Genomic DNA, 16,721 nt, shown 5'->3' with positions numbered 1-16,721 from the left:
GACATAGTGGGCAACGTCCACGCAAATTTACGTCTTTCTACAGGAACACTAACGTTCTTATCTCCCCTTAATGGTGGGAAGACTGTCTCATTGAAGTGACTCAGCAAATGAGATGTAAAGAAATCGCATGCAAAGGCTTTAAAAGAGCTAAGGTGAAAGAGAATGGTACTCATCAACGACATTGGTAGAGGCAGAAATAGGTACATAACCAATGATCTTATTCCATTAAGACGGAAGTAGATTATGCAGGGTTAAGGTTTGGAAATATTATACCTTATTCTTGAAGTTTTAGGTCTTAGGTGCCAAAGATCACGCTTTGGGCATGATGCCACACCTTGGCAGGCCCTGATTTTACCATATGTTGTAAAGACAAACTCAAAATCAGATTGTGAGAGAGACATACCCATACTTGGGTTTGGTAGGCTCCAATCGAAACAGAGCATGCCCTTCGGTAGGCCTCTGCCGAAGTAGAGCAATACCGTTTGGTGTATCTCTACCGAAGCAGAGCATGCCCTTCGGTAGGCTTTTATCGAATTGGGTTGAGCCATTTGATAGATTCTAACTGAACTGGGTCTATACCGTTCGGTAGACTCCAGCCAAAGATAGGTCTATACCTTTATCTCATGTTTGTGGTAGTAATCATATCCAAGAATTTGGTAAACTTTCGTTCTTTACACTATTACTTCAAGATCGAGCTAGAAACAAGGAATGACGAGAAAATTATTCTCTAGTCAAAATTCAATCGGATTTATAAACTTCAGAATTGTACTCATTCATAAATGTAACTATGGTATGCTTCAGGCAATATCTTTCATGATTAGAAAGTTTATAAGAGCGAGTCAAAGAGCCATGGAATCCTCATTCGGAAGGTATTTCTGTTTGTAATGCTTCGGGCATAAATATTTGAATGAAGATCATGGCAGAAGCTTTTTTAGCTCTTCCATGCCATTGTTGGCTTCAATGGTTTCTCAGCTTCTTGATAATCAAGTGAAGATTCACGTTTTGTACCCACATAAAGTGATTTCTATTAGAAGCATCCAATTTAGGAAAACATAACTTGTTACGATACGATAGTCCACTGAATTGGAGGGAACAAGATTGTGATTGGTGATATGGGAATGAATCATCTATAAGCATCAAAGCTATAACATTCGAGTTCTAAGACATGATTTACATGAAAAACGTCGGGTTTTCATGGGTGTATTATTTTATGAAAACTTCGGGTTTCAAAGGCACTAAATTTGAAACTACAAGTTCAATTTAGTTTATGAACGTTTAGTTCATAAAAGAGAGGTTCGTGTAAGAACATAGAATGCAATATGCTCATTTAAGTGTAGTGGATTTGAGTTGCTTCAGGAACTCAAGTGTGAGCGCTTCGGGACTACGAAAGGATGTTAACGATTCAAAGAAGAGAAAATCAATTATTGAATTGTTAATGTCCAAAAATGATCTTCACGTTAATAATTTTAGATTAATTATCAGATTAATGGACTGCTGGTCACTTTTAATTAATTCAATAGATCGGAACCAAATGGGGTCGATCATGGAAGCAAAATAATTATAACATTTGGGTTAAAATTATTTTAAAATGCCAAATAATAGCATTGGGTCGAAAAAAACATAGCCCAAAAGGGTTTGGGTTTGGGTGCCGTGGGTAGGGCAAAGCTGTAACATCCCACATCGACCAACGGAGAGGGGGTGATGTGCCTTATATGTACATCCCTACCTTCATATAGCACGAAGCCTTTTGGGAACTCACTGGCTTCAGGTGCCATCAAAACTTCGAAGTTAAGCGAGTTCGGGCGAGAGCAATCCTATGATGGGTGACCCACTGGGAAGTTCTCAACTAAGTTCCCAAAAACAAAACCGTGAGGGCATGGCCGGGGCCCAAAACAGACAATATCGTGCTACGACAGAGTTGAGACTGGGATGTGACAGAATGATATCAGAGCCACTTTGTCGTGTGGTGCGAGTGTGTCGACAAAGACATCGGGCCCGTAAGGGAATGGATTGTAACATCCCACATCGACCAACGGAGAAGGGGTGATGTGCCTTATATGTACATGCCCACCTCTATTTAGCACGAGGCCTTTTAGGAACTCATTGGCTTTGGGTTCCATCAGAACTCCGAAGTTAAACGAGTTTGGGCAAGAATAATCCTAGGATGAGTGGTCTATTGGGAAGTTCTTGTTTGAGTTCCTAGAAACAAAATCGTGAGGGAACGGTAAGCCCAAAACGGACAATATCGTGCTATGGCGGAGTCGAGACTGGGATGTGACAAAACCCTAGAGGCTATTGGGCCTCGGGTTTGGCTGAAAAAGCAGCCTACATGTGGCTACAGGCCACGGGTTGAGGTTGGGGAGCCCAGCAGCCGCTGCTAGCGTTTGGGTCGAATGGGTAGACACGGGGCATGCCCAGCAAGGTTGAGTTCGGAAAGCCCAGCCAAAGCTGGGTTTCACTATTGTTGGGTTGAGGCGAGCTAAGCACAGCAGACAAGGTTGAGGGTAAGTGGACCGGGGCGGAAGACAAGGCTCAGCAGTCTATTGCTATTGGTATTTTGGGCCGGGGACACATGGACATATCCAAGAAAGGCTGTGGGCTTCCTTAGGGGGTAGGTTGGGCTTCGAGCCCAAGATAGCCAACTAAATTGAAGACCTGGTGTGTCTATGTGGTTGTAGCAAGGCCCAAATGGCTACTGCCATGGTCCAAACGTCGAAACAATGTCGTCCTGGTGGCGTGCTCGACGCGGTTGGGCTGCAGGCCAACGCGGAGGACTACGGTGATGCCACGGTTGTACCGCACCATGCCCAATAATATTTTTTTTCTCGACTAAATTAGGGTTTGGAAAACCCTAGAATTGATTCTAATTTATTTATATGCTTTGACTCGCAAATTCCACATAGCAAAAATTGCGTAATGCATGAAACGTGTATATATATATATATATATATATATATATATATATATATATATATATATATATATATATAACAAATATATGAACATATACAACATCTATTGGAAGGTAAATATAGATGTAGGGGGTTCATGCATCATGAGGAATGTTTTCATGCTTCATGGTGTTTCAAGGATCTTCCTTTATTGTAAGCGTACCTGATTGGCTGAAAACAACAAAAGCCTTTGAATTTGTAGAAGCTCCTTCTTTGAAAGTAGAAATTGTATCTCCAATGCGTTGTATCCCATTCAACAAAGAAAAATTAAATTAAATAAAAGGAAAACTAATGAAAAGGGCTTGAAAACTTTGAGTTTTAACGATAAGGACAAAATAAAAGGTAAAGTGAATAGTACCAAGATTGACTTTTTAGTGTTAAAATGTGGTTTTTCGTTAAAGTGAACAGTACCAGGAGCTTTTCGTTAAAGTTCCCTTAAATAAATAGCATGTAGATCAATTTAATAAAATAATAAATTAACCATAAAAAAGAATGATTAAAACGTAATATTCCCCTGATTGAAAATCAAACTCTCTTGAGCTTAGCTTTAAGTGCGTGCTAATAACGTATTATAGACATAATTTACTGAACAATTATGAAGGCCAGAGAGAAAGGGTGCGGCATAGAGAGAAGAGAGAGATGTGTAATTGTGAGGTGTGTTCTATTCCACCCCATTGTGTCTTTATTTATAATAGTAGAGAAGGTTAATTCCTTACCCTTTTAGGATTACAACACTAATAGAATAATATCTAACCCTAGGAAATATGGTAGAATCCCATAAAGATATCCTAGATATGTTAGGATTTACACAGTCACATTTCTATTTCAATAGGACTGCAACAACATTTGGTATATTTATATTTATGGCTACTATTTTTAGTCATTTTGTAAATGCAACCATTTTTTTAGTAGAAAACTAGATTTTAATTCCTAAATAAGATGAAGTTTAGAAAAATGTCTTATACAAGATTAAAATTTGATTTTAGTCCCTAGACTCTGTTTAATGCCAGCATATGTATTCAATGTCTCTTTTTTTATTTATAATTTTATGAATATAAATTTTATGAAAATATTATAAATTTTAATTCTCATTATGGTAAGCATCTTATATGAGAAAATATTTTCGTAGAGATTTTTCGGAACACTTATGTTTTTGCACATTTTCTTATCTGCCATTAATTCATTACAATATATTTAGGTATGAACATTTCAGTACACTGGGTTAGTATAATATGGTTAGGTACAGATATTTCGGTACACTAGTTTAATGTAATATATTTAGGTACCGACATTTCGGTACACTATTTTAGTATCATATAGTTAGGTATGAAATTTTCAGTACACTTATGTTTTTACATATTTTCTTATGTGTCACTAATTCACTACAATATATTTAGGTACGGGCATTTTGGTACACTAATTTAGTAAAACATATTATGATACGAACGTTTATGACACACCCCGATCGAGATCGAGGCATGCTGGCTGTCATGTGAGGGTGATGTAGCCATGTGCACAGTGCGGAAGCAATAATGACAATAATGATAATAGAGAATACGAATAAATAAAAGCCAAAATCATAAGAGTACTAACTAAGGTAAGTGCTAGAAAATGTGTGAATACATAGTCAGAGCATAAATAGTATAAGTTCAGTCAAGAAAACGAGTACTAATTAAACGACACCCAATGATGCCCTACATTTGTGATAGTCTGTCAGAACCTCCAGTCAATCCTCGTGAGCCACCAACGATCAAGCTTAACTAAAACCTAGAGGGGCACAAAATAGAAAGTGTGAATGGGCAAAAACAAAGCCTTTCAAAACCATTTCATTATCAAATACTTTAACCCCTCGCCGTAAAACATGTCTAATTTTACCAGAAATAGAATATATATATATATATATATATATTTATATATATTCAATTCATGCTTCACATATCCATATTATTAAGTATGCCATGCCAAAATATAAAACAGAATAAGTAACTCAGGTGAAAATAATTTCATGGAAAAATAGCATATTAGCCGGAACCCTTACAGAAGTCTGTACGGCTGAATTCATAGCTCATTAGTCAATCTGCCGGAGTCACCGCAAGTGACCTATACGGCACGACACTGCACATAAGTCGGAACCACTGTAATGGTATGTACGACAGGACTGGGTGTAATATAATTATGCTCATTACTACATTCTCATTATAGCTGTGCGATAAATCGCTAGTCACCTACGAGTCGAAACCACCTGTAATGGTGTGTACGACAAGACTGTGCACCTAAATTGGATCCAATGTGAGCATAGGGTGCGGGAGGTGACATCATAAACGGGCTTGTACCATATCTCGGCTAAATCACAATCACCCGGGGTGCAGGTTTATGAGCTCTTAATCACGTCTCACATTATCAATATCTCATATAACAAAACATAACTCACCTGGTACTTACCTGAGCGTCCACAGCACCAATTCACATTATGCATCATATACTAATTCATATGTTGAATATTAATTTATATGCATGGCATTTCAAAGCATACTTTCATTTAAACACATTTTCTGGGAAAATATCAAGTATATAATTATATACTGAAAACCAAAATCCCACTCACTGGTATGTCGAAGGGTCGTAGCCCCCGAGTCGTCCTTAACTGCGCTCGTCTTCGGGATAGGTATCACCTATATGCGAAATAATTAAATAAACGTTATTTAAAACACATAACCAATACTAGCTAATAACTTCTCATACATTGCTCAAATGAAGTATATAAATATACCATCGTGACCTACACAACTCCACGAACACGCCCAAATTTTTAAAATGATTTTTAGAGCCCTGACGCACTGTCACGGGTCGGCAAGGGCACGGCTCTACGTGCGGCCACGAGCAGGGAATCCTAACGGAATCCTTAACTGCCGTTAGGAATATTCCGTTAAAAAGTAACAGAAGCCGTTAAATCTACCTGACAGCGTTAGAATATTCCGTCAAGGTTGATGGAATATTCTTCGTCTTCTACCTTCGAACTTCGGCGACTGTCACCGTCACCGAAAATTGGAAAAATCTTAAAATCCTTATAACTTTTTCATTTTTGCACCAAAACTCATGAAACTTATACCAAATTGAAGCTTACAATGAGTAGAACACATTCTTACCAATTTCAAGCTCCAAAAATCATAGGATCTCGTCGGAGAAAGCACGATAATTCTGACCAAATTTCAAACTCGCCGAACTCGACTTCTCGACATCCAATTTGCTTGGTTTTTCTTCTCCGAGCTTCGTAAGAAAGTCCTAAAGCTTTCTACGAGCTTAAAATCCCCTGAAACATCCATAATTATGACCACATGAATAGTACTCAAATCGGGGGTGATGGTTTCTCGGGGTTTTGGAGGGTTTCACGATCTAAAAATGGCATATATGAACTCAGGGACTTGTAAGGAGTTCAAATCTTACCTTCTTGACGTCGCTCTGTGCGACTATGGTTGCTTCCAAAGTTCGTTTGTATAATTGTATGGATTTTTCAGAAAAATCCGTGAGGGAGGAGAGAGAGAGTGCACGGGTGAGAGAGAGTGTATGTGTGTGTGTGTGTGTGGTACACGTAAGTCACCAACCAAAACCAAAGAAAATACCATCTAAGTCGTAATTGGTTCCAAAATAATAAGACTTAGCACTAATTGGTCCAAATTCTAACCTACCACACTACCACACAAAACGTCCAAGGGTATATTTGACATTTTGCGCCTAAAAATATAATATTTCAGGATGGGTTGTGACAATCTACCCACCTTATAAGATTTCATCCTCGAAAATTTACACAATCATCAAATCCACTAAAAATCATAAAATAAGCGTGGATACATCTATCTTATCTGGTCATCTGTTTCCCAAGTAGCTTCTTCCACTGAATGATCCTTCCACAAGACTTTCACCAAATGCACTATTTTATTCCTCAGCTCCTTATCCTTCCAATCCAAAATAGTCACTGGCTGCTCATCGTAAGTCAAATCCGAATGAATTTCCAGCGGTAAATGAGGTATTACATAAGAAGGATCTGAGACTTAATGTCGAAGCATCGAAACATGAAACACATCATGCACTTTGGACAACTCTAGAGGCAACTCAAGCCTATAAGCAACCTCACCGACTTGCTCGGTGATCATATATGGTCCAATATACCTAGGACTCTGTTTGCCTTTCTTGCCAAACTACACAACACCTTTCCATGGTGATAACTTTAGAAATACCCAATCACCTACATTATACATCTGGTCAGTGGCATGCTTGTCTGCTAAGCTCTTTTGTCGATCCCGGGCCGCTTTCAGGTTAGACTTAATTACCTGAATATTCTGAGTAGTTTCATCCACAATCTCTGGGCCCATCAAAACTTTTTCACCAACTTCTGACCAGCATAATGGCGTTCAACAAGACTTTCCATAGAGTGCCTCAAAAGGTGCCATACCAATACTCGAATGGTAACTGTTGTTGTAGGCGAACTCCATCAAATCCAAACAATCATGCCAACCATCGCCAAACTGCAGCATTGATGATCTCAGTATATCCTCTAATGTCTGAATAGTTCTCTTAGATTGTCTATCTGTCTGAGGATGATATGTCGTACTAAAAGGTAATCTCGTACCAAGAGCTTCCTGGAATGTTACCCAGAACTTAGAAGTGAATCTAGGATCCCGATCCGAGATAATATCAACTGGAACACCATGGTACTTCACAATCTTCGATATGAATAACTTAGCTAATCGGCTTAATGAGTATTTTTCCCTCACTGGAATAAAGTGTGCTGACTTAATGAGCCGATCAACTATCACCCAAATGCTGTCATAACCATTCTGTGTATGAGGAAGCTTGTACACGAAATCCATAGTAATATTTTCCTATTTCCACTATGAAATGGGAAGTGGCTGCATCAATCCAAAAGGTTTCTTTCTTTCTGCTTTAACTTGCTGACAAATGGCACACCTACTCACATACTCAACAATCTCTCTTTTCAAACCCGGCCAATAATAAAATGGTCAAATGGTATGATATATTTTAGTACCTCCTGGATGCATTGCATATGCCGAAATATGCGTTTCATCAAGGATTTCTTTCTTTAATTCTGCATTGTTCGGCACATACATTCTGTTCTCTTTCATAAGCATGCCATCAGTTTCTTGAATTCTGAAATCTTTCTTCTTGCCTCGATTTCTTACTTAAATTATTTCCCGGGTCTCTTCATCAATCATTTGAGCTTCAAGAACACGATCAATTAAAATTGGCCTAACTTGAAAATTCACAAGTAAGGCTTCCTCTTGATCTTCCACTCCTAACTCCACTCCAGTGGACCTCAAATCGGCAAGAAGAGGAACATGACAATCATAAATGGCATTAAGTCTAGCTGAAGTTTTCCTATTAAGTACATCAGCCACTGTATTTGCACGTCCAGAGTGATACTCAATCATGCAATCATAATCACTAAGCAACTCAATCCACCTTCGCTGCCGAATATTTAAATCCCTCTGAGTAAAAAGATACTGAAAACTCTTATGATCCGTGAAGATCTTACATTTCTCACCATAAAGATAATGTCTCCAAATCTTCAAAGCAAAGATGATAGCAGCTAACTCTAGATCATGAGTAGGGTAATTCTTCTCATGAGGTTTCAACTGTCTCGAAGCATAAGAAATCACCCTACCATGTTGCATCAATACACAACCCAGACCATTCAAAGAAGCATCATTGTAGACCTTAAAATTACCACTATCATTTGAGAGTGCTAAAACAGATGCATGAATGAGATAATACTCCAACTGCTGAAAACTTTGCTCACAATTATCATCCCACTCAAACTTAACATCCTTTTTGGTCAACCTCATTAATGGTAAAGCAATAACTGAAAAAATCCTTATCAAACCGTCTATAATAGCTTGCTAGGCCAAGAAAACTTCGTACCTCAGTGACGGTTCGAGGTTGCTCCTAATTCTCTACAGCTGCCACTTTTTGAGAATCCACTCGAATACCTTGAGCTGATATAACATGTCCTAAAAATGCCACTTGATCTAACTAGAATTGGCGTTTGCTAAACTTAGCATATAATTGGTGTTCTTTAAACTTTTCAACACCAAATTAAGATGTCTAGCATGCTCTGCTTTAGACTTAGAGTGTACCAAAATATCATCAATGAAGACAATGACAAACCTATCAAAATATGGCTGGAATACTCGATTAATTAAATCCATGAAAGCTACTGGCCGAATGGCATCACAAGAAATTCATAATGACCATATCGAGTCCTGAAAGCTGTTTTAGGGACATCTTCACTTTTAATCTTCAATTGGTAGTAACCAGACCTCAAGTCAATCTTAGAGAACACACAAGCATTTTGGAATTGATCAAACAAATCATCTATACGTGGCAATGGATAACGATTCTTAATTGTTCCCCGATTCAATTGCCTGTAATCAATGCATAGCCTCAAAGTTCCGTATTTCTTCCTCACAAATAAAATTGGAGCTCCCCATGGTGAAGTACTAGGTTGAATAAATCCCTTATCAACCAATTCCCTCAACTCAGAAAGAGCCATTTGATAAGGAGTCAAAGATATAGGATCTGTACCTGGAAGCAGATCAATAGCGAACTCCACATCTCTGTCTGGCAACAATCCACGCAAATCATCAGGGAACACATCCAGAAAATGCCTGACCACACGTACATCCTCCAAACTACTAGGAGCATTATCATTCAACACCACATGAGCTAAATATCCTTGACAACCTTTCGATAATAATCTTTTGGCTTTAATGGTAGAAATAACACCATGCCTCACCCCACTAGGCTCTCCTACAAATGTAACTTCAGGTAATCTAGGACAATGGAAAGTAATTGCCTTTCCATAGTAATCTATCTTGGTACGATTGTAGTGTAACCAATCAGTGCCCAAAATCACATCAAAATCAACAATGTTTAACAGAATAAGGTTAGTTGGCAGGACGACATCCTCCACCATCACTGGACATCCTAGATATACTCGATCAACATAACATCTCTCCCTTCTAGGCATAGAAAACTCTAAATCATATCCTAGAGGTGTAGGATGAGGTTGCGTCACTTGAGCAAATGTATGACAAACAACGAAATGAGTAGCACCATAATTAATTAATACTTTAGCAAAATGACCAAGAATGTTCAACGTACCCATGATTAAATCAGGATTGTTCTGAGCATCTTGCAGTGTCATGTCGTGGATATGTCCCTGATTTTGCTGTCGTCTACCACGACTTCTGTTAGCATGAATCCGTCGTCCTTGCCTTGGCTGACCCGATTATCTCGAAGATCCTGCACTGCTAGCAGCAATCTTTACTTGCTGGGGATGTCCCCTGGTACCATTGAGATCCACTTGCTGAATGTGGTTGATATGGCATAGAACCTCCCTGATACTAAGGGTAACCACCTTGATAATGAGGATCATGCGAGTACTGATACTGCCCTGAAGTATAAGGAGCGGCGTCGCCCTGATAATGATAAGCACCTCCACAACCAGTCTGGGTATAACCACTAGATCCTGAAACTTGCTGGGTTAGCGCAAGTAGTGGTAAGGAAGGTTGTTGAGGCCTCTGCTGATTCTGAGGGCAATGTGCAGCCCTATGCCCTATCTGTCCACAAGTATAGCATGCATTACTGCCTCTCCTACACTCTCCAAAATGCCTATTATTACACCTGCGGCATAAAGGAGCACCTGAACCACCAAAGTCCCTCTGCTTCTGAAATCTCGGGCCTTCAGAAAATCTACCACCTCTCATCTGTACAATAGAGCTCAAGCCTCCACTAGAAGAGCTGGAACTGACACCACTTTTCTTAAAACTCTGGGTCTTACGAGATCCCTAGGATGATTGACTTATCATCTCGCCTCTGGTTCCCGTTCATTTCTTCTTCATTTTCACTTTCACTAGGCATGTTCTCTGAGTCCTCAATCCGCATTAAAACTTCATAAAACTCCTGGTAAGTGGCACAGGGAGTCGATGTCACTATAGAACGTCATTTCTTCTTAGTACCCAACCTGAAACCATAGAGCATCTCAACCAGATTAGCAGCAACCTCCGGATCATATCGAGACAAATCAATGAACCTCCTGTAATACTCTTTCAATGTCATCTTTCCTTGTCTCAGATGCGTAAATTCTTGTTTCTTGCTATCAATATACTCAGGGGGAATAAACCTTTTTTAAAATAACTGTTTAAACACTTCCTAATCGGTTACTACCTCTGGTGACATATGATAGGACTCATGTCTCCACCAGGATGCAGGCTTCGGACCCAGAAACTAGGTAGTCATCTCGACCCACCTACCAGGAGAAAGATTCCCCTAACTCTGCATCACAAGGAAAGTCTTCTCGACATGATTAAGCCACTTCTTCGCTCCATCATGTCCTTCATTACCCATGAAATGATTCAGCTTTAGATTATACACAGTCTCAAGATGTGTCATTTGAGGAGGACGGAGCGAAGATTGAATGGCATTAGTTATAGCTTCCCCTAACTGAGCAATATCAAGGAAACTAGGCTCAGCTGAGTGATGTGGCACTCTACGAGGCGGCATAGTTTTGACAAGAGACATCACAATGATTAGATTATTCAAAAGATATGCAGGACTACTAAACCTAGGCTCTGATACCAAATTGACACACCCCGACCGAGATCAAGGCATGTTGGCCGTCACGTGAGGGTGACGTACCCATATGCACAGTGCGGAAGCAATAATGATAATAGAGAATACAAATAAATAAAAGCCAAATTCATAAGAGTACTAGCTAAGGTAAGTGCTAGAAAATGTGTGAATACACAATCAGAGCATAAGTAGCCTAAGTTTAGTCCATAAAACAAGTACTAATTATTAAACACCCAAAATATACCCTACATTTGTGATAGTCTGTCAGAACCTCCAGTCAATCCTCGTGAGACACCAACGAACAAGCTTAACTAAAGCCTGGAGGGGCGCAAAACAGAAAGTGTGAGTGAGCAAAAACAAAGCTTTTCAAAACCATTTCATTATCAAATACTTTAACCCCTCGCCGCAAAACATGTATAATTTCCCAAAAAATAGAATATAAATATAAATATATATATATATATATATATATATATATATATATATACATTCAATTCATGCTTCATATATCCATATTCATAAGTATGCCATGCCAAAATATAAAACAGAATAAGTAACTCAGGTGAAAATAATTTCATGGAAAAATAACATATAGTCAGAACCCCCGCAGAAGTCTATACGGCTGAATTCATAGCTCATTAGTCAATCTAGCCGGAGTCACCGCAAGTGACCTATATGGCACTACACTGCACACGAGTCGGAACCACTGTAATGGTTTGTACGACAGGACTGGGTGTAATATAATTATGCTCATTACTACATTCTCATTATAGATGTGCGATAAATCGTTAGTCACCTACGAGTCAGAACCACCTATAATGGTGTGTACGACAAGACTGTGCACCTAAATTGGATCCAATGTGAGCATAAGGTGCGGGAGGTGACATCATAAACGGGCATGTACCTTATTTCTGGCTAAATCACAATCACCCAGGATGCATGTTTATGAGTTCTCAATCACGTCTCACACTATCAATATCTCATATAACAAAACATAACTCACCTGGTACTTACCTGAGCGTCCACAACACCAATTTATATTATGCATCATATACTAATTCATATGTTGAATATAAATTTATATGCATGGCATTTAAAAGCATACTGTCATCTAAACACATTTTCTGGGAAAATATCAAGTATATAATTATATATTGAAAACCAAAAGTCCACTCAATGGTATGTCTAAGGGTCGTAGCCCCCGAGTCGCCCTTGACTGCGCTCGTCCTCGGGATAGGTCCCACCTATATGCGAAATAATTGAATAAACGTTATTTAAAGCACATAATCAATACTAGCTAATAACTTCTCATACATTGCTCAGATGAGGTATATAAATATACCATCGTGACCTACAGAACTCCACGAACATGCTCAAATTTTTAAAATAATTTTTAGAGCCCTCACGCATGGACAAGGGCCCGGCTCTACGCGCAAGGAATCCTAACAGAATCCCTAACTGCCGTTAGGAATATTCCGTTAAAAAGCAACAAAAGCCGTTAAATCTACTTGACGGAGTTAGAATATTCCGTCAAGGTTGACGGAATATTCTCCGTCTTCTACCTTCGAACTCTGGCGACCGTCGCCGTCGCCGTCGCCGGAAACTAAAAAAATCTTAAAATCCTTATAACTTCTTCATTTTTGCACCAAAACTCATGAAACTTATACCAAATTGAAGCTTACAACGAGAAGAACACATTCTTACCAATTTCAAGCTCCAAAAATCACAGGATCTTGCTAGAGAAAGCACGATAATTTCGGCCAAATTTCAAACTCGCCAAACTCGACTTCCCGACATCCAATTTGCTTGGTTTTTCTTCTTCGAGCTTCGTAAGAACGTCCTAAAGCTTCCTACGAGCTTAAAATCCCCTGAAACATCCATAATTACGACCATATGAACAATACTCAAATTGGGGGTGATGGTTTCTCGGGGTTTGGAGGGTTTCACGATCTAAAAATGGCATATATGAACTCAGAGACTTGCAAGGAGTTCGAATCTTACCTTCTTGACGTCGATCCATGCTAGTATGGTTGGTTCCAAAGTTCGTCCGTACAATTGTATGGATTTTCAGAAAAATCCGTGAGGGAGGAGAGAGAGTGCACGGGAGAAAGAGAGAGAGTGTGTGTGTGGTACACGTAGGTCACCAACCAAAACCAAAGAAAATACCATCTAAGTCGTAATTGGTTCCAAAATAATAGGACTTAGCAGTAATTGGTCCAAATTCTAACCTACCACACTACCACACGAAACGTCCAAGGGTATATTTGACATTTCGTGCCTAAAAATATAATATTTCAGGACGGGTTGTGACATTTAGGTACACTAATTAGAGAAAGTTAAATAAAATTAATGATTTAAAATGTGTATAATAATAAATTTAAAATTTAATGTAATAACATTAAATAAGTTATCTATTAAATATAAAAACAAAAATATAATACGAATTTGAATTAAGTACACATTAAGGGACTAAAATCAATATTCAATCTAACACCAAGTTTTTATTAAATTTTTAATCTTCTTGAAGGATTAAAGTTCAAAAAACCCCTTTTTAGTCTGTACAAATGTTTTTAGTTTTAATTTGGACCCATATATTTAATTTTTTTTTGCCAATACTTCTAAATTTTTATTTATACTAATAATTTAGTTAAGTGTACTGATTTTTTCATTAAAAAAATGTGTCACTTTGATATATGTAAAATGTACCAAAACTTTTCATGTAAACTGTACCAATTTTTTTATACACCTTTTGACACACGCCGACACAGAATGTTCACGAGTCAAGATGTGATGGATGACACCTAGAGAGCGATGAAGTCATAAAGTGTAGTTGTGAAAAATGCAAATAAATTAAACTTGAATCAAATAAAATAAGAGTGCGCAAGTGAGCGGGTTGGATATCTTAAAACAAGAGTAAAGTAAAAGCATTCACATCCTCGAAATGACATATATTATTACAGAAAGTAAAGTTGTCTACTATGACTATAACACTGGTCAGCTAAGGCCGAAATTCCTTGTCCTCAAACATTCAGCCTCTTGGTCTTGGAGGGGCAAAAAATAAAGGTGAGTGGGCCTATAAAATAAAGTTTGTAAAATCTTTGTTTGTAAATGTTGTAACCCTTTGCTATAAAACAAGATAGTTTCAACATAGTTCACTACTAGGGTATACTGTTGTTGACCCTAAAAACTACCAAGCCTACATGGCGTGTAGGCCGAGTAACTAATGAGCTAACTACGTCCTTCGGTTATGTACGGGGCGTGCCAACTCGTCGGCCGAGCTTGGCCAGGGAGTAAAATGTGTTGATGTGGCGTTGAATGTTGCCAACTTCTTGATCTCGCGACTGCGTCCGAGGAAGGAACACGTCTCGTCCTTCGGGTTCTAGAGCCTGAAGACAAGGCTGCTAGCTCTGCGAAGTTCACAACTCGTCGATCCTGGATTCGGTTACAATGATTATATTCGTGAAAGTATTAGCACGCCGAATCAACATCAGACTATATGGGCACAAGTACTCAAAACAAATGTACGTCTTGATTGTGAAAGTGGTTCAGCTGTCAGAATGCTAAACTTTAAACCCTACCTGTGAATAACCAATCATAACAACTCGACGTTCAATGTGCCGAGCCTAGTAATTCGTAACACCTCACTTCGCCGAGAAGGCTAATAAGATGACCTCTACCAATAAGGGTTCGAAAATCCCTCTCAACTGAGACTTGGATAGACAACCAGTCGGCCTCGACGCAGTGCTGTTTATCCAAACTGAAAATGCTTCATGGTCGGCTGATTCTACGGTGGCAGTGCTATTTATCCAAACTGAAGATGTTCGCCAGTTGCCTTCACAGTGTTGTTTATCCAAACTGAAGATGTGTCGGTGGAAAAGAAAATAAAAATCTCCAAGGTTGTTATGAGGTTTCGAGTATAGCAAGAGTTTGCGCAAGGCAATTTGTGTGTTGAATTTGAGGGGCTTCTCTCAGCCTGGTACGTCCTGTATTTATAGAGCTTGTATGTTTGACAACCACATTGTATTATTGTATTCCGAGAAGTACAAAAGCTGCCAATAATATTCCTAAGAATATCTTCAAATATCCCTAGGATTACTATTCAAACTCGGTTAAAATCACGCTATTTGGGCTTAGTTTGTGGCCACGTGCATGCAATCCAATATGTATTTTCAATTTCCGCTCTTTGCATGCAATCCCATCTTCAAATTAGTCTTTTGATTTGATAATGTCTAACAACATCCATCATCATCAAAAAGACCTAGCCTCCCCAAAAACCTAGCCTCCTTAGGCTTCTTAAATGTCATCATTATCCAAGATCTTTATCTTAGCATTACCCTGCTTTCAAACCAGGTGCATGCAACGAACTTGATATCAAACTTGGAAGATAAATCCAAGCTGCTCTAATCTGAGGCACTGCTAACAACTCAAAATTAATTCGGACTATTCCGCTTGCTTGGAGATATAATTTGCATCTTATCTATCCCGCTTAAGAATATGTCAAGATAACTCATTAAAAGATCATTTTTATTGTAAAAACCATAATATTATCCTTTTAAAAATAGAATTATCCTCATTTTTCCATCCAACGGTTGAGAGTTATGCCATTTCAACAGCCTCGATTACGCAGGCCGATGATGTAATTTTGGGTCCAAACAACTGTATAATACCAGGTAGATATAATTAGTCAAAAGATACAGGTTAGGTATATAACAGTTGTAACAAAGTAAAGGCAATACTCATTAATCTATGTAAACACATAAATGATGCAGTAAGTAGCTACATGAACAGGCTAGGTGTAGGTTTACATTCTAGTACTACAATCGCGTGAAACTGGTGCTAAAGGTTTGCATACGAGTCTTAACTGCAACCTTAGGGACAATCTAGCACCTAACTCTGGATCCAAAGCGAATGTAAACAGTGCATGTGAACATACACATGAGGCTAGTCCTTACCCGGCCAATACAACTAAAGTGACACCACACAAACATTTAATAATGAGTATATAATATGCAAGTTACTCACAAATCATAATATAATAATAAAGTGTAGACAATTATTAGTTGTTAAGCTAAACATAGCATGTCACATTAATAAGCATAAGTTAAAGGCATGGAAACTATA

Source organism: Malus sylvestris, chromosome 17 (genome assembly GCF_916048215.2).
Source record: "Malus sylvestris chromosome 17, drMalSylv7.2, whole genome shotgun sequence".
NCBI lineage: Eukaryota > Viridiplantae > Streptophyta > Magnoliopsida > Rosales > Rosaceae > Malus > Malus sylvestris.
The sequence above is the reverse complement of the archived record's forward strand: the minus strand, read 5'-3'. Positions refer to the sequence as shown.